Source organism: Tauraco erythrolophus, chromosome Z (assembly GCF_009769465.1).
Source record: "Tauraco erythrolophus isolate bTauEry1 chromosome Z, bTauEry1.pri, whole genome shotgun sequence".
In the NCBI taxonomy this organism is placed as follows: Eukaryota; Metazoa; Chordata; class Aves; order Musophagiformes; family Musophagidae; genus Tauraco; species Tauraco erythrolophus.
In genome coordinates, this window is record NC_141496.1 from 49,778,422 (window position 1) to 49,794,018 (window position 15,597).

Here is a 15,597-nt window from a genome sequence, read left to right on the forward strand (position 1 = left end):
TAGGATCGTGTTTACACAAGGAGGATACTCCAGCATGCATACGTAGATAGTGGTACTTTTTTTGATAGTTCTGTAAGTCTTTGCTCCTTGTGTCTTTGAAGAAACCCAGATGCAATATCTAAAGGAACACTTCTAGATCTTGCTGTAAAAAAAAAAAAAAAAAAGCTAATTCTTTCCTTGCTTTAAATTAAACTTCTCTCCAAATGCTAATATGAATGAAGCACTTATGTATGTGTCACCCACCCGTAACACCAGTTATGTGATATTTCAGTCAGTGACTTTATCATGTTACACTGATAAACAGAATGTGTAAAATGATCTGAATAGTATTCTTACAATTACAGCTAGCATCATCTGCTCTATTTTATCGCTTAGTTGTATTTCATGTTGTGATAGTCTGTGGTTACATTCAACTTGTTCACTGATCATAGACAAGAAGAAGCTTCACTTCACCAAAAACTGAGCAAACCAAGCTTATCATCCTGATTAACACGTCTTTTTTTTCTGACTGTTTCTAATTAGTTGACACTTTAACTCCACTTCATGGACTTTAATTAAGCAGCAGAGAGCATGTCTCACTTCAGTGTCATTGAAGATGATAGAGATGCAGCCAGTTTGTAAATAAGCATCACAAACTGTGCTTTTGCATGAAGAATTGTCAATGAACTCTTTTAATATATGAGTTACTTAAGCTGATACTTCATTATAAAAATATTATTAGTATTTTCAGAATTTATCCTCAGAAAAACAACTCAAATTCAGGACAGAGTTTAAAAATAAAGTAGCCATACGGATAGGCACTGTATCTTGAGTAGATAATGTAAAAGACAAAAGCATTCAGGAGAGCTAGCAGATTATAAAGGATGCTATAAGAAAGCATGACAAGAAAGTCTCAAAGTAGAGAAACAGGCAAGAAAATGGCAAGGCACAACTATGACCAAATTTTAAAGACATCTAACTCCAAAAATTGAAACATTAACAAAATGCTAGCAGAAGATAAAAGAATAGTGCAAGCATGTATGAATATAAACTGAATGTATGGAGGGACAACGAGTTACAACTGGCCAGAGATATTAAGCACAGGAACAGAAATATTATACTTCATTTACAGAATCAGGAAAGAGTAAAAGGAAAGTATAGGCTCATTGATTGTGGAGAAGGAGAGCAAATATGCACTGAAAGAGAAAAATCTGAAGTCTTAAATGCCTTGTGACTAGAGTTTTGAAAACACAACTAATTACACAATTGATTTTTACACAGAGATAGGAGTCCAAGCAAGGCTTGTTGAGCAAAGTCCAATTGAGTTAAAAAACAAGTCAATTACTTATCTTAGTATAAGAATACCCAAATTTGTTGAGAACAGTGATGTCAGTTGAGAGTAGACTAATAGAAATACATGGAAAAGAGGCAGCTGTTAAATCATGGCCATTGTGGATTTGTTTCGTGCTGGTCAGGCCCACAAATAAGGTTAAACTTTCAATTCCATCAGGGAGAACTGAGAAACTGGAGATAGTTTCATAACCAACTAAATCCTCCGAGCATGGTTATCAGTAGTTTATTATCACACTGAAAGGATATACAAGTGGCATCCCGTGGGTCTTTCCTAGACATACTCACTCTTTTTGTTTATAATTTGTGACGTAACACTTTGAAACAATGTGTAATCTTGGGAAACTTGATACGTTTCATAGTTGATGCAGAAAACACACACAAAAAATCTCATATTTCAAGCAGAAAGTACCAAATGAAGAAAAGGAGATCCCAAATATGTAAATACGAAAGACAAAACTGTTGGCAACAATAATGTTGTGAAAAATAATCCCAGTTTATGCTAACATGCAAACTGATTTTAAGTTAATAATGTTGCTGCATGAAGAGCAGATCTCAGTCAAGAAAGTATTATCAGCAGGATTGTCTGGAAGGCATGGGAGATAGATAACCATTCTGCCATACACAGCACTGGCAAGGCACTGCAAATGGTGCTGTCTCGGGTTTTGGCCCTGTGCTTAAAAATGGACAGAATCTATAAAACAGATGATGCAAACGACTTGAACTGTGGGGAGATGTTAAAGAGTCAGCATTGATTTGTGTGGAAAAAAGAAATATGATGTGGGATATAGTAACGGTATTACAATTCCTCCTGGAATAAAGGGATGTGAACTCAGTCTTTCACATTTGGAGTAGGTAGCTGAACAATCAGCTCAAACTGCAACAACAATATTTTAGGTGAGGAAAGCAAAAGCCAAACCAAACCAACAAACAAAAAAAACACACAAAAAAACCAAAACAACCCACCGTCATCGTACGTATGGCCAGAAGTCCAATTAATCCAGTAGTCCATTTTCAGTATTGAGTATTCTGTGAAAAAAATATAAGAGCAGTTTCAGAGCTACTCTGCTCCTTCTACAGACTCCCAAATTTTGGTAAAAATCTGCAGACAGAAGAAAAAGAATATTCTTATTTCAGGATTGCTTTAGCAAGTAATCCACATTTGTAATTATCAAGATAAACAAACATAACCTGCCTTTTGCAAGGTAACCATGACCTCCAGACAGTGTACATTCCTTACACTGAACCTAAAATGCTAAAATTTCCTTGTTTTTTGTCTATTTTACCAACACATTTTAACATTACCCACTATGTAATTTGCATTTTCAGTTTCTAGCAGATTTACATTTGAGAAACACTTCAGCAACAACAGTTGTGTTACTTCATTGTGAGTCTAATTAAGAAAAACATCGCACAGAGTGCCCAACAAGCGGGATACATTTATGATAGTGGCAGCAATTCTAGAAGACAAACAAACAACAAAACCAGAATAAATCAGGCACAATTACCATTCCAACTGCAAATACTTACATATGAAATATTTCAATTATTAAACTACTAATTCTGTTCTATTTTCTCCCAGGCTCTGAGCCCTTCCCGAAAAAAGTGATAAATTTACCCATAATGAGATAACACATAAAAGTAATCTCCTGATGCAAAGTTTTATTAATACAATAATTCTTTCTAAGGTCATTAAAACTGGTTTTTCCTCTGTGCAATTAAGGAACAGCTTCTTATTTATGTAATACACTCATATAATTTTCTGCTTAGCCTAGCTATGTAAAAGTGTTGCTCATGCAAACTACAAACTGATTGATCATCATGGAGAAAACAATACAGTATCTCCCATCTGCATTTTTTACTGTGCACACTGTTTTGCTTGAAAGCGGAGACTCTGCCAGTTCTACTTTACAATCTAAGATATATTAGAGTAGCAAGTCATGCCTGTTGGAAGAATAACAGTAGTAAAAAGGAAAAATCATCTGGAATATCTGTCTCCAAGAAACAATAGGAGCTCCACTTACTGAGCACATCAATTAGAGGTAAGTTTCACAGATCCTGCAGACTGTGAATGAAATCTGCTAAAGTTGCTGGAGCTTTAGTAGACATGCTTTAGACAGTTATATAAACAAGAAAATATCAAAGCAAGGTCTGATTAGCTAAGTATCACGCTTTTTTTTTTTTTGTTCAGGTATTTCTAAATTAATTATCTGAAATATCTTTGTATAAATTAAAATAATTTGGGGAAGGAAAGGAAAGAATCGGGTCATGTAGCTTGCAAAGGACAGATTCTCAAGTGGAGGCACCGTATAGGGAGTGAGAGGAGCAGGCAAAGGTGCAAGAGAAACCCCATCCCTAAGCCTTTTTGTAGTTTACCTGGAAGAGACTACATTCAACCCAGCTCTGTTCCTGAAGTCAGTGAAGAAATTCCCAGTGACTCTGGGGAGTACTGGCCTGGAATTTCATAAAATTCCTAGTTATGGTTAGATTTCGGATCAGTTTGAGGACTAAAACAAGTCAAGAGCAAGACTCCTGGAAATTTTCTGCTTTCGCTCAGAAAAGATCAACCAAGAAAACAAGGCTGTCCACCAATAGTTTTGGCAAGATGAAGAGCCTTTAAACAACCAAAACAATGACAATCTGTTGCATATATTAGAATTAAAATGCCTTCATTCAGTTCTGCTGAAGTAGCAAGTGTAGAATTCATTGCTTTCCAATGACATTTTGTTAATCAAACACCATAGACTCTGCTCAGCAATATAGACCATCTCTACAGGGCCAAAGAAATCAAAGACCTAATGACGCAAATTGGCAATGATGTAACTTTTCAAAAACATCTACAATAATTCAACAATTAATTCTCATTTTCTTCTGAAAATTATTTCACATAGCATCCTCTCAATTCTGGAAGACATGACCTGAGTATGTATGCTTGGCTGGATTTTTGTTCAGGCACTGTTATGTCATCGCAAATGAAGGAAGCAATAAACCCTACCACGTACACACCAGTATATTCTGGGTTTTCAGCTTCTCTCAAAGACAGCTTTCTGTCAAGTCAATAATAATAATACAAGACAAATGACAATCCAAGCTTATGAAAATATCTCTGTAGATTAGGATCTCATTTAGCTTTGATAAGAAATGTCACATAAAGTTTGCTTAAGTAGTGAGGCTTGCAGATTTTCTGAGACTTATCATTAAAAAATAAACTATTGGATGAAAATAGAACATGCACAATGTTGGGAAGCTAGCTGGATTCCAGTTTTGAGTTAATATTTCATGATTAGGGCTTGATCCCCTTTCACCAGGGAAAAATATTAATGGAGCATATGATAAGAAGAATAATTTTTTCAGTGAGAGATAGTAATGTTTAAGGGAAGACTGGAAGTTGGGTGATGCTCAAGCTTTACAAAATAACTTAAGAGAATTAAAAACTGAGCCCAATTAAGGAAGTTGGAGAGCCTGTAACAAAAAACCCCAAGAATGTGGCAGTAATATACCAGAGGGATTTTGAATTTAAGTCCAAATGAGATTTATGTTTTCATACTGCTGTTTGTAGCAGAGTAGCTTGTTCAGCACTGAACCAAAACCAGTGTGCTCTGGTCATTCCACTGGACAAAGACTTATTGCCTTCTCTAGGACACTGGCAATCTGGAGTAATATCTGTTCTGTAGACAGATAATTCAGGCATATTATGAGTCAAAATCAGTGCCATCAAGAAGTCCTCTCTCCTGTGTCTCCTACAGGTCTTTCTGTCTTGTTCTTCCATCCATTGTTCTTTGTTGTACTCAGCTTACTCTTATCCATACTTCCTGTACAATAAGACACTCCATTTCATAGAAATCCTTGCTGCACTAAATTAATCCTTGCTGCCCTCCATCACCATCCAAAACAAACCCTGATAATTTCTACTGTACGTTGTCCCTTTCCCAGATGTCAACAGGAACAGATCTGCCCGGATGTAGAGCCAGTGAAAATACAGACACATACAAAATCAGAGAATCTAATTATTAGAGAAATACTTCCTATCATGCCCTTTGCTTCCCAAGCACAGCCACTCAAATGTCAATGTAGTCACCAACTGCTCCTGACTGCCTCTCTCCCAGGAGGCTGCAACCATCAAACACATTGCTGCCATGCTTCTCCACCCCTATTCTTGTGTAGCACTCTAAACTTTATCCTCAGTTCACTGAGGGAGGAATAAATTCAGCAGGTGCTTATTAAAACGTCTATGAATCAGCAACATATTAACAATGGTAGGGCCACATTTCCAAAATTGCCATGTGCTGCTGTTGCAGAGAGTAGAGAGCAACTATCATCTTTGCAGGAGCAAACAGAAAAACAGTGTTCCTGATGCCAGATCAGGAAAGCCAAGTCTACCTAACATCTGTTCATATTACTGACTACAATATCAGACTCCAAGCATCTGTATAGTTAAGAAATTAGTTCAGTTTGATTTTATCTTAGTGTCAGGATATGCAAAACCAGATTCCTAATTATGAAATAGCTTTAGAATATTCTTACCAATTCCCACGCTCTTGTTCTTGCTAATACAAAATGTTACCATAGAAACATAATTAATCAACAGTTCTCTGTGCACTTCAGAAAACAATAAGTTCTGCTAAATTATTACTGTTTCAAATTAATAAACTGCCAATCTCTCCTCAATGGATAACATTTCTAGATAGTGGTCAACGAACCATTTGCAAATACAGAGAGATTATGTGCTCTTCCAGAACTGTTTCTTTTCTTCTGCCGACCAAATGTTTTAAAGCAAATAAACATTACCTAAATGGACAGTTCTACTTCCAAAACATTAGATTCTCAGGTATAGTGGAACAAAAAAGTCCCCTGGGTTCCTTCTTTGAAGTCGCTCATTTAGATATGTCTGTTTAAGCTGAGCGTCTATGCAGCTCAGTTGTATGGCTGCCTTTCATTCAGCAAGAGGAACAAGGATGCACATGAGAAGAGATTTTGGTGGCGAAATAAAAACATAAGCTCAGTAAAAGGATGATAGAACTAAAATTCGACTCACTTTTCTTTGTTTCTCAGCAGATGCTTCGAAACCTAAAGAAAAGTAGCTATGATCGCTAAATGAATGTCATGCTAAGAGTTTACTCATGTAAATGTAATGACAAATAACTAGCTGTATATAAACCTTCCAGTTTGAGTATGATTTAAAGTTATAGTCTAAATATTCGAATTCTGGCATGCACATGGAATTATTTTGTGCAGGGTACATTGGCAACTCCCCTGTCTCAGGGTAAGTTAAATAAAATGCTACTTTAAGAAGTAGGAAGCCAAAAATCTAGCCAAAATCTATGCTTATAGAAGCTGTATTAACTCCAGTACTTATTGACTTTAATGTTGCAGGTATTAAATGAATTTTTTATTTCTTTACTTTCATGATTTTAATTACAATTGGCCAAGATACTTGGCCAGCATCATATGCTTGGAGGAAAATACAGAATCATAGAATCATAGAATGGTTAGGGTTGGAAGGGAGCTCAAAGATCATCTAGTTCCAACCCCCTGCCATGGGCAGGGAAACCATCCATCACACCAGGTTGCCCAAAGCCTCATCCAACCTGGCCTTGAACACTTCCCCGGATGGGGCATCCACAACTTCTCTGGGCAACCTGTTCCAGTGCCTCACCACCCTCAGAGTGAATAATTGCTTCCTTATATCTAATCTAAATCTGCCCTCTTTCAGTTTAAAGCCATTGCCACTTGTCTTATCACTGTATACCTTGTAAAAAGTCTCTCTCCAACTTTCCTGTAGGCCCCCTTTAAGCACTGGAAGGCTGCAATAAGATCACCTCAGAGCCTTCTCTTCTCCAGGCTGAACAGCCCCAACTCTCTCAGCCTGTCTTCATAGCAGAGGTTATCCAGCCCTCAGATCATCTTCATGGCCCTCCTCTGGACCCACTCCAGCAGCTCCATGTCCTTCGTGTTGGGGACTCCAGAGATGAATGCAGCATTCCAGATGGGGTCTCACAAGAGCTGAGTAGAGGGGCACGACCTTCTGGCCACGCTTCTTTGGATTCAGCCCAGGATGCAGTTGGCTTTCTGGGCTGCCAGTGCACATTGCCGGCTCATGTTGAGCTTGTCATCCACCAGCACTCCCAACTCCTTTTCCTCAGGGCTGCTCTCAATCCATTCTCTGCCCAGCCTGTACTTGTGCTTGGACATATAACAAGACTAAGCAGACAGCTACTTAGCCCAAGGTAAAGTCTCAGGTTTCGGATAGTAGACATTCACAGCTTTCCGAGTTGGACTTTACGACTGGCCTATCATGTTTAATAGCCACCAGTGTGTCTGTCTTCCAGCCTCTCTTCTAAGGACATTTCCAACAACCACTAGAAATTAGATTTGCGAGAATAGCATGGAGTAAAATAACACTCTTTGTCTCATTTTAAACTAGCTGTTCAACAACTTTATTTGATATTTTGTGAAGGTGTAGTGTCACAAGAAATAGTAGATAATTCACTCTTTTATTAAGAGAATTAAAGCCATAAAATCTTTTCACCAAATAGAAAGTAGATGTTATTTTTGTAAACCAACAAATAAGGAAAAAGGTTGTGAGAGGAACAATGTACTCCCAGTATATACATCTCAGAATACATTTTGAAGTTATTTTCGGAAGTTCTTCACATTTCTAGATCCAATGTGCAGTGGCAGCCCCAAAACAGCCAATAAAATACTGGACTTCAAGAAAGTAGCTATTGAGAACAAGACAGAGGGTGTAGTTTTGCTGCTGTTCTTTGGTATACCCACATCTTGAGTATTGTGCTTGAATATTGTCAAGAGAAAGGAGCAGCTGTCTTACATGGAATACTTGAAAAGACTAACATCATTTGCTTTAGAGAGAAGGCTGTCAGGGATACGAATAAGGTTTCCAAAGCAGAAAAGTGAGAACAAATTGAGGAACTGTAGTTGACAGCATTCACCTTTCGTCTTACCAAAAACAAAACAAAACAAAACAAAACACAAACAAACAAACAAAAAAAAAAACAAACAAAGAAAAACAAAACAAAACAAAACAAAACAAGATCAAGGTGTTCAACAAAAGAAAGTAGCAGAAGATTGGTTTTAAATGCACCAAAATGCTACCTTCTACAGAGGATTGCAAAATTTTAGAACTTAATGCCACAAGAAGTTTGTAGAGGCAGTCAGTATTTGCAGGTTCAGAAAGGGCTTTAGATAGTCTCAGAAACAACAGATCCCATAAATGGATATTTTCAAAAAGGCCAGATAGAGATGCATTCTACAACACCCTTAATGCAACAACTGTAGGCAGAAGAGTGCCAAAAGAACAGACAGCAGAAATTGACTATTCTGTCCATTTTCCTGGAGACACAGTTCTGGGCTACACAACTGCCACTTTCATTCAGGAGATATTCCTTGTGCAATCGCCTGTATAAGTGCATGAGCAACACCTGTTTCACCTCCCTCTTTTAGTGTGAACTGTCACCAGATAATTGTAAAATTAAGAGCCATCCATAATTCAACAAGAGAGAGGGGAAAGAAAGGGGTAGGAGACAGAAGAAGATTATTTAATTACCAATCATAAAGACTTAAAAGTCATGCAAGATGAAAATATAAGGGAGATACAGAAAGGAGGAAGAGTTAGTGGAAAGATTTGCAGGTTTCAAAATTGAAACAGTCCAGTCATAATCAGCAGTTTTATTTTTCTTAATGTGAAAGAAGAAACATTCAAAATTGCCTCTTTCTAAAAAAAAATATGTACTTTTGACAAAAACATTGTTCCATAAGATGTTGATCAGCTCCATTCACTAACTAACTGACTGATGTTGTATCTAATCTGTTGTCAGCTAGGCCTGCGAACGCATAACTACCGAAACATGACATATCTCACTTTTGCTAGTTGGCTTTCATTTCCAACTTCTCAGTGCTGTTACATATGAGTTCAAACACTCCAGGAGAGGAACAGACATTGTTAATAGAATAGCTATTGGCTTTGAGATATGTTTTATAATATAATTAACTTTTTTGCTACTCCTCAATGTGACAGTAAAAACCACCTTGTTTTACAAAATTTAAGTTTTGAATTGAATTTATTTGCCTCCAAAAAGTCCTGGTCTCATCCATTTAAGTTGACCAAGTACACCCATTCAATTCTGAACGGGAGACAGTCAAAGTAAACCGTTTGTGAATTGCCTATAAAATGACCTCTACTATTGGCAAATACACAGCAACAGTAAAACACATTTGCAGAAATTAATGCCCTTCCCTCATGAAGTTAATGGGGCTCAACAGACACTGTTCACATGGGTAAAGCTTGTGAAAAACTAGGAGCAGAGAGAAAGGAGCTAGCTCCTTCATGAGTATTGTCTGCAATGAATAATTCAACTATATTTATGACCACCCATGTCGCAAATGTGCTAGTAAGTCTGATCAGCATTAAATTGCTTCCCCTCCCTAGCCCCTCTGATGGTGAGAGAATATTGATGAAGTTATATATACTGCAGCATTTAATGTTTATTTGATTAGCAAGTGTTCCACTTGTTAATTTCAGGATTCCCTGCATGAATCAAGAACACTCTACTCTCTAAATCCCATAGAAATGATGTAACTTCTCAGGTTCATTTTCAATGTACATTCACCAAGTCAAGTCAACTTTGTCCCAACAGAAAACTCAATTAGATGGGTAATGTGATAAGCAATGACAAAAGTCCGCTGGAGTATTTGAGTGTATTTATGCATCAGTGTCATGCGTAGACAGAAATGAGGCTCAGTAAACTGACAGATTTTGGCGTTAAATTTATAGCTCATGACCCCAGCAAGCAAAGATGAAATCAAGAAGTGGTAAGATCACTGTGGCAACTATCAGTAAGGAAATATAGTTTTGACAGGCTCACAATGGGTAGGATCTTTTGTGTGAGTAGCAGCCCAAAAGTACACGTAGTGGCAAAAAAAATCAAAGATCTGAAGTAAATTTTGCAGCCTAGACATCTAAAAAAGCCTCAGGAAGTCACTAAACCAAAGTGTGAGGCACTTAATTTGAAAAACATTTGAGGAAAACCTTTTGTTTTTTGTTTTTTTAATTAACATTTTGAAGTCTGTAAAAAGGATTTGCTTAGTTTTGCTACTAAGAACTTCAGCTTTTCTGAGTCTTCTCCTGGGAAACAGGTTACCCCTTGCCAGAAATGTTCTGAGGCCACCATGTAAAGGCATAGCAAGACAAGCTTCCACATGTTCCTTTGACCTTGTGGCCAATACTTCCAAAGAGTTAGTCAGCCAGCCATTCACTCAGCATATGCATTGGACCCCAGTCGAAAAGCACAAAGAAAGTGACAGCATTTGAGATGTGGGAAAGAAATCAGAGGAAAACAAAGTCCTCAGCTCAATCTTGCTTCAGACACTGTTTCCACTGTGATGGTATTTTGGCAAAGTGAAATGCAGAAGCTGTAACAAGAGTGCAAAACTCATAGAATCATAGAATCATAGAATGGTTAGGGTTGGAAGGGACTTCAAAGATCATTTAGTTCCAACCCCCCTGCCATGGGCAGAGAAATCCTCCACTACACCAGCTTGCCCAAAGCCTCATCCAACCTGGCCTTGAACCCTTCCAGGGATGGGGCATCCACAACTTCTCTGGGCAACCTGTTCCACTGCCTCACCACCCTCAATGTAAAAAATTTCTTCCTTAGATATAATCGAAATCTCCCCTCTTTCAGTTTGAATCCATTGCCCCTTGTCCTATCACTACACACCCTTGGAAAAAGTCCCTCCCCAGCTTTCCTGTAGGCCCCCTTTAGGTACTGGAAAGCAGCTATAAGATCACTCCGGAGCCTTCTCTTCTCCAGCCCCAACTCTCTCAGCCTGTCTTCATAGCAGAGGTGCTCCAGCCCTCGGATCATCTTCGTGGCCCTCCTCTGGGCTCGTTCCAGTAGCTCCATGTCCTTCTTGTGTTGGGGACTCCAGAGCTGAACACAGTATTCCAGGTGGGGTCTCCCGAGAGCTGAGTAGAGGGGCAGAATCACTTCCCTGACCTGCTGGCACACACTGCTTTGGAGCCAGCCCAGGATACGGTTGGCTTTCAGGTCTGCCAGTGCGCCTTGCCGGCTCATGTTGAGCTTCTCATCCACCAGCACTCCCAAGTCCTTCTCCTCAGGGTTGCTCTCAATCCATTCTCCATCCAGCCTGTACTTGTGCTTGAGATTGCCCCGACCCACATGCAGGACCATGCAGTTTTCCTTGTTGAACTTCATGAGGTTCTCACAGGCCCACTTCTCCAGCCTGTCAAGGTCCCTCTGGATGGCATCCCTTCCCTCCAGCATGTCCACAACACCACACAACTTGGTGTCATCTGCAAACCTGCTGAGGTTGCACTCAATCCCACTGTCCATGTCTCCAACAAAGATGTTAAATAGCACTGGTCCCAGTACAGACCCCTGAGGAACACCACTCGTCACAGGCCTCCACGTGGACATTGAACTGTTGACCTCAACTCTTTGAGTGTGACCATCCAGCCAATTCCTTATCCACCGAGTGGTCCATCTGTCAAAACCATGTCTTTCCAGTTTAGAGACAAGGATGTCATGTTGGACAGTATTAAATGCTTTGAATAAGTCCAAGTAAATTATGTCAGTTGCTCTTTCCCTATCCATCAATGCTGTAACCTCATCATAGAAGGCCACCAAATTAGTCAGGCAGGATTTGCCCTTAGTGAAGCCATGTTGGCTGTCACCAATCACCTCCTTATTTTCCATGTGCCTTAGCATAGTCTCCAGGAGGATCTGCTCCATGATCTTGCTGGGCACAGAGGTGAGACTGACTGGCCTGTAGTTCCCTGGGTCTTCTTTTTTCCCCTTTTTAAAGATGGTGGCTATGTTTCCCCTCTTCCAGTCATTGGGAACTTCACCAGATTTCCATGACTTCTGAAATATGATGGATAGTGGCTTAGCAACTTCATCATCCAGTTCCCTCAAGATCCGCGAATGCACCTGATCTGGTCCCATGGACTTGTGCACCTTCAGGTTCTTTAGATCGTCTCAAACCTGATCTTCTCCTACAGTGAGCAGTTCTACATTCTCACAGTCCCTGCCTTTGCCTTCTGCGACTTGGGCTGTGCCGCTGGAGCTCTTGCCAGTCAGAGGCAAAGAAGTCATTGAGTATCTCAGCTTTCTCCATATCCCGGGTAGCCACGTCCCCTTTCCTTCTGGAGAGGGCCTACATTTTCCCTAGACCTCTTTTTATCACTGACATATCTATAGAAGTTTTTCTTGTTTTCCTTGATGTTCTTGGCCAGATTTAACTCTATCAGGGCTTTAGCTTTCCTAACCTGATCTCTGGTTGCTCGGACAATCACTCTGTATTCTTCCCAGGCTACCTGTCCTTGCTTCCACCCCCTATAAGCCTTCTTTTTTTGCCCGAGTTGGTCCAGGAACTCCTTGTTCATCCATGCAGGCCTCCTGGTGTTCCTACCTGACTTCCTCTTTGTTGGGATGCACCGCTCCTGAGCTTGGAGGAGGTGATCCTTGAATATTAACCAGCTTTCTTGTGCCTCTGTTCCCTCCAGAGACTCATCCCATTGTACTCTATCGAGGAGATCCCTGAAGAGGCCAAAGTCTGCTTTCCTGAAACACAGGGTAGTGGGCCTGCTATGCACCCTCCTTGCTTCTCTGAGTATCTTGAATTCCACCATTTCATGATCGATGCAGCCAAGGCTGTCCTTGAACGTCACGTTCCCCACCAGCCCTTCATTGTTGGTGAGAACAAGGTCCAGCAAAACACCTCTCCTCATTGGTTCCTCTACCACTTGGAGAAGGAAGTTATCATCCATGCATTCCAGGAACCTCCTGGATTGCCTGTGCTCTGCTGTGTTGTCCCTCCAACAGATACCAGGATGGTTGAAGTCCCCCATGAGGACCAGGGCTTGTGAATGTGAGGCAGCTCTTATTTGTCTGTAGAGGGCCTCATTCACCCAGTCCTCCTAGTCAGGTGGTCTGTAGCAGACCCCTACTACTACGTCCCCTGTCCCTGCTCTCCCTTTAATCCTAACCCATAAGCTTTCAGTCAGGACCTCATTCGTCCCCAGGTGCAGCTCCATGCACTCTAGCTGGTCTTTGACATAGAGTGCAAACTCACCAAAGCATAATCAGAAAGTCACAAGCTTGAGACCTCTAACCTGGGACCACTTCACCTAATGGCGTAAGCTGGTGTGTCTCAGAGCCAGTTGAATCCCTTATATTTCAATTGCACTGCAAGGTCACAAGCACTGTCATCAGTTTTCGTAGCCACCACGTAAGAAAGAGTAACTCTTTATAGAGTATGGTTCAGACAAATACATGTTTTGGAGTTATAAACTGAGAGTTAGATTCTTACCAAGAGAATGTAGAACACAATAAAAAGACTCATTAAATTCCACTGGGGTGGGTAAAGATAAGGAGGAACAGAGTCCAGAGCTGATGCCATTGCCTGCCACTCTGCAACAAGCATCCTTTGTTTCAGTGCACAGGAGGCATAAAACGGTCCCTGATCAAAACAGTTCCACGTTACAGCTGAACTGCCCTTAATGATTGTCTGGAGGGCCAAGTTGCAGACTGGAGGGTCTCACTATTTACTTTTCATGTCAGCCCATGGTAGAAGTCTATACTCCATTTAGGGGAACCGCCAGGATTGTAATCTATGTGCAAGCCTGTGCACATAAAGTCAGTAAACACTTATATGGTACATCAAAGTATTTCAAGCTCGTCAAGACAAAAGCCGTTAGCCTGGGAGGAAAATATGTGATGCTATAAACTTAGCTCTACTGTGAACAAAGGCTGAGAAGGGCCACTAAAGGACAGTATGTCTTATAAACAGTAAGCCCCAGGCACATAGGTTGGAACCTTCTTAATGCAGGCAAGAAGACAAACAAGGCTTGTACCAAGAGTTCTAAACTTCTGATTGGACTAAAGAGGTGTAGAAGTTCAGATTTGCTGGATTTCATGAGAATCTAAAACAAATTCCCAATGCATTTGCTGTGCAGTCTTCAGTAATTTCTTTCATATGCAAACAAATCTGGAGACTCCTTTCATCTAGCCGTTCCAACAAACAAAAAAAAAGCAGACAAGCAAAGCGATGTTGCAGTTAAATACACCGTAATCTTTCCACAGTGGTATCCAGGTCAGCTGCACACAAGCATAGCATTTGAGCATCTGAATCTGTTCCACTGATTACTTCAGCTTCGCCAAAGGCAGCAAAAAAACAATGCCGTGTAGCTTTACAAGTCAAGGAAAGCCATTGTTTCTCCTCTTTGCTGTTGCTTAAATAACTATCCGCAGTAAACAAACCAGAAAATAACAAATAGAACTATTGCCTCCTTTTCCAGGCAAAAGAAACAGACAGACAGCTTCCATTTATCAAGAGACATCTTACCAATATTGGGTGAATTGAAAAGAACCACAACAAATTTGAAATAATCAATTGCATTCTGAGTTGCTTATGGGCACATTTCGCTGCAAAGCATTTATTGGTCTCTCTTTTCTCCCACGTGGCAAGTACCCATCTCTCAAAGGAGAAAGGCAGTACGCGCATAAATTGAGGTTTTCTGAGAGAAGAGTTTAAATTGCATCACACATGCAGTAAAGGTTTGTACGCTGTCAGTCCAGATGGACGCAAATTGCTTTCATCACGGAGTCCTCATGCAACATAATGGCCCTGCCTCCGCACCCAACACCAGGCCGTGTTCAACAGCAGCCTCATCCTCTCTGCCTGCAGAAGTGGTAGCACAAGGAACCAGACTCAGGACCAATGCACAGACATTTGGATCTCTTCTTTCTTGCCATGGAGGTAGCCTTTCCAAATTGATAGGATGAACCAGATAAGTTTAAAAGGCGACAAGGTATCATCAAAGGCTAATAGAAATTGTGGTTTACACCTAGAAATATAAAGATGCTGAATAAGTATACTTCTCTCTAAACATTATTATTGTCAGTTTGGCATGTTTAGTTCCAGGCATCCAGCTGTTAGAAGGATACGGATGAACGAGTGGGCTGTTGTTTGAAGAAACAGACAGAAGAATACAGGTAACTCCTTTAGAAACAGCAATTTTTAAGTAAGGGGTACTAGGCTTGCGAAGTCAGGAAATTACTATGGAGCTTATATGATTAGCTGGTGCCAACAACAAATAAAATCAGAAATTATATATACACGCACACGTATTCTTACAAGGAATATTTAAATTAAACTATTATTTCTGCCTTCCTAATGCCTGTATGTTTTAAGCTGTAATTTTCTTCAAAGCATTCTGGTGTCAAA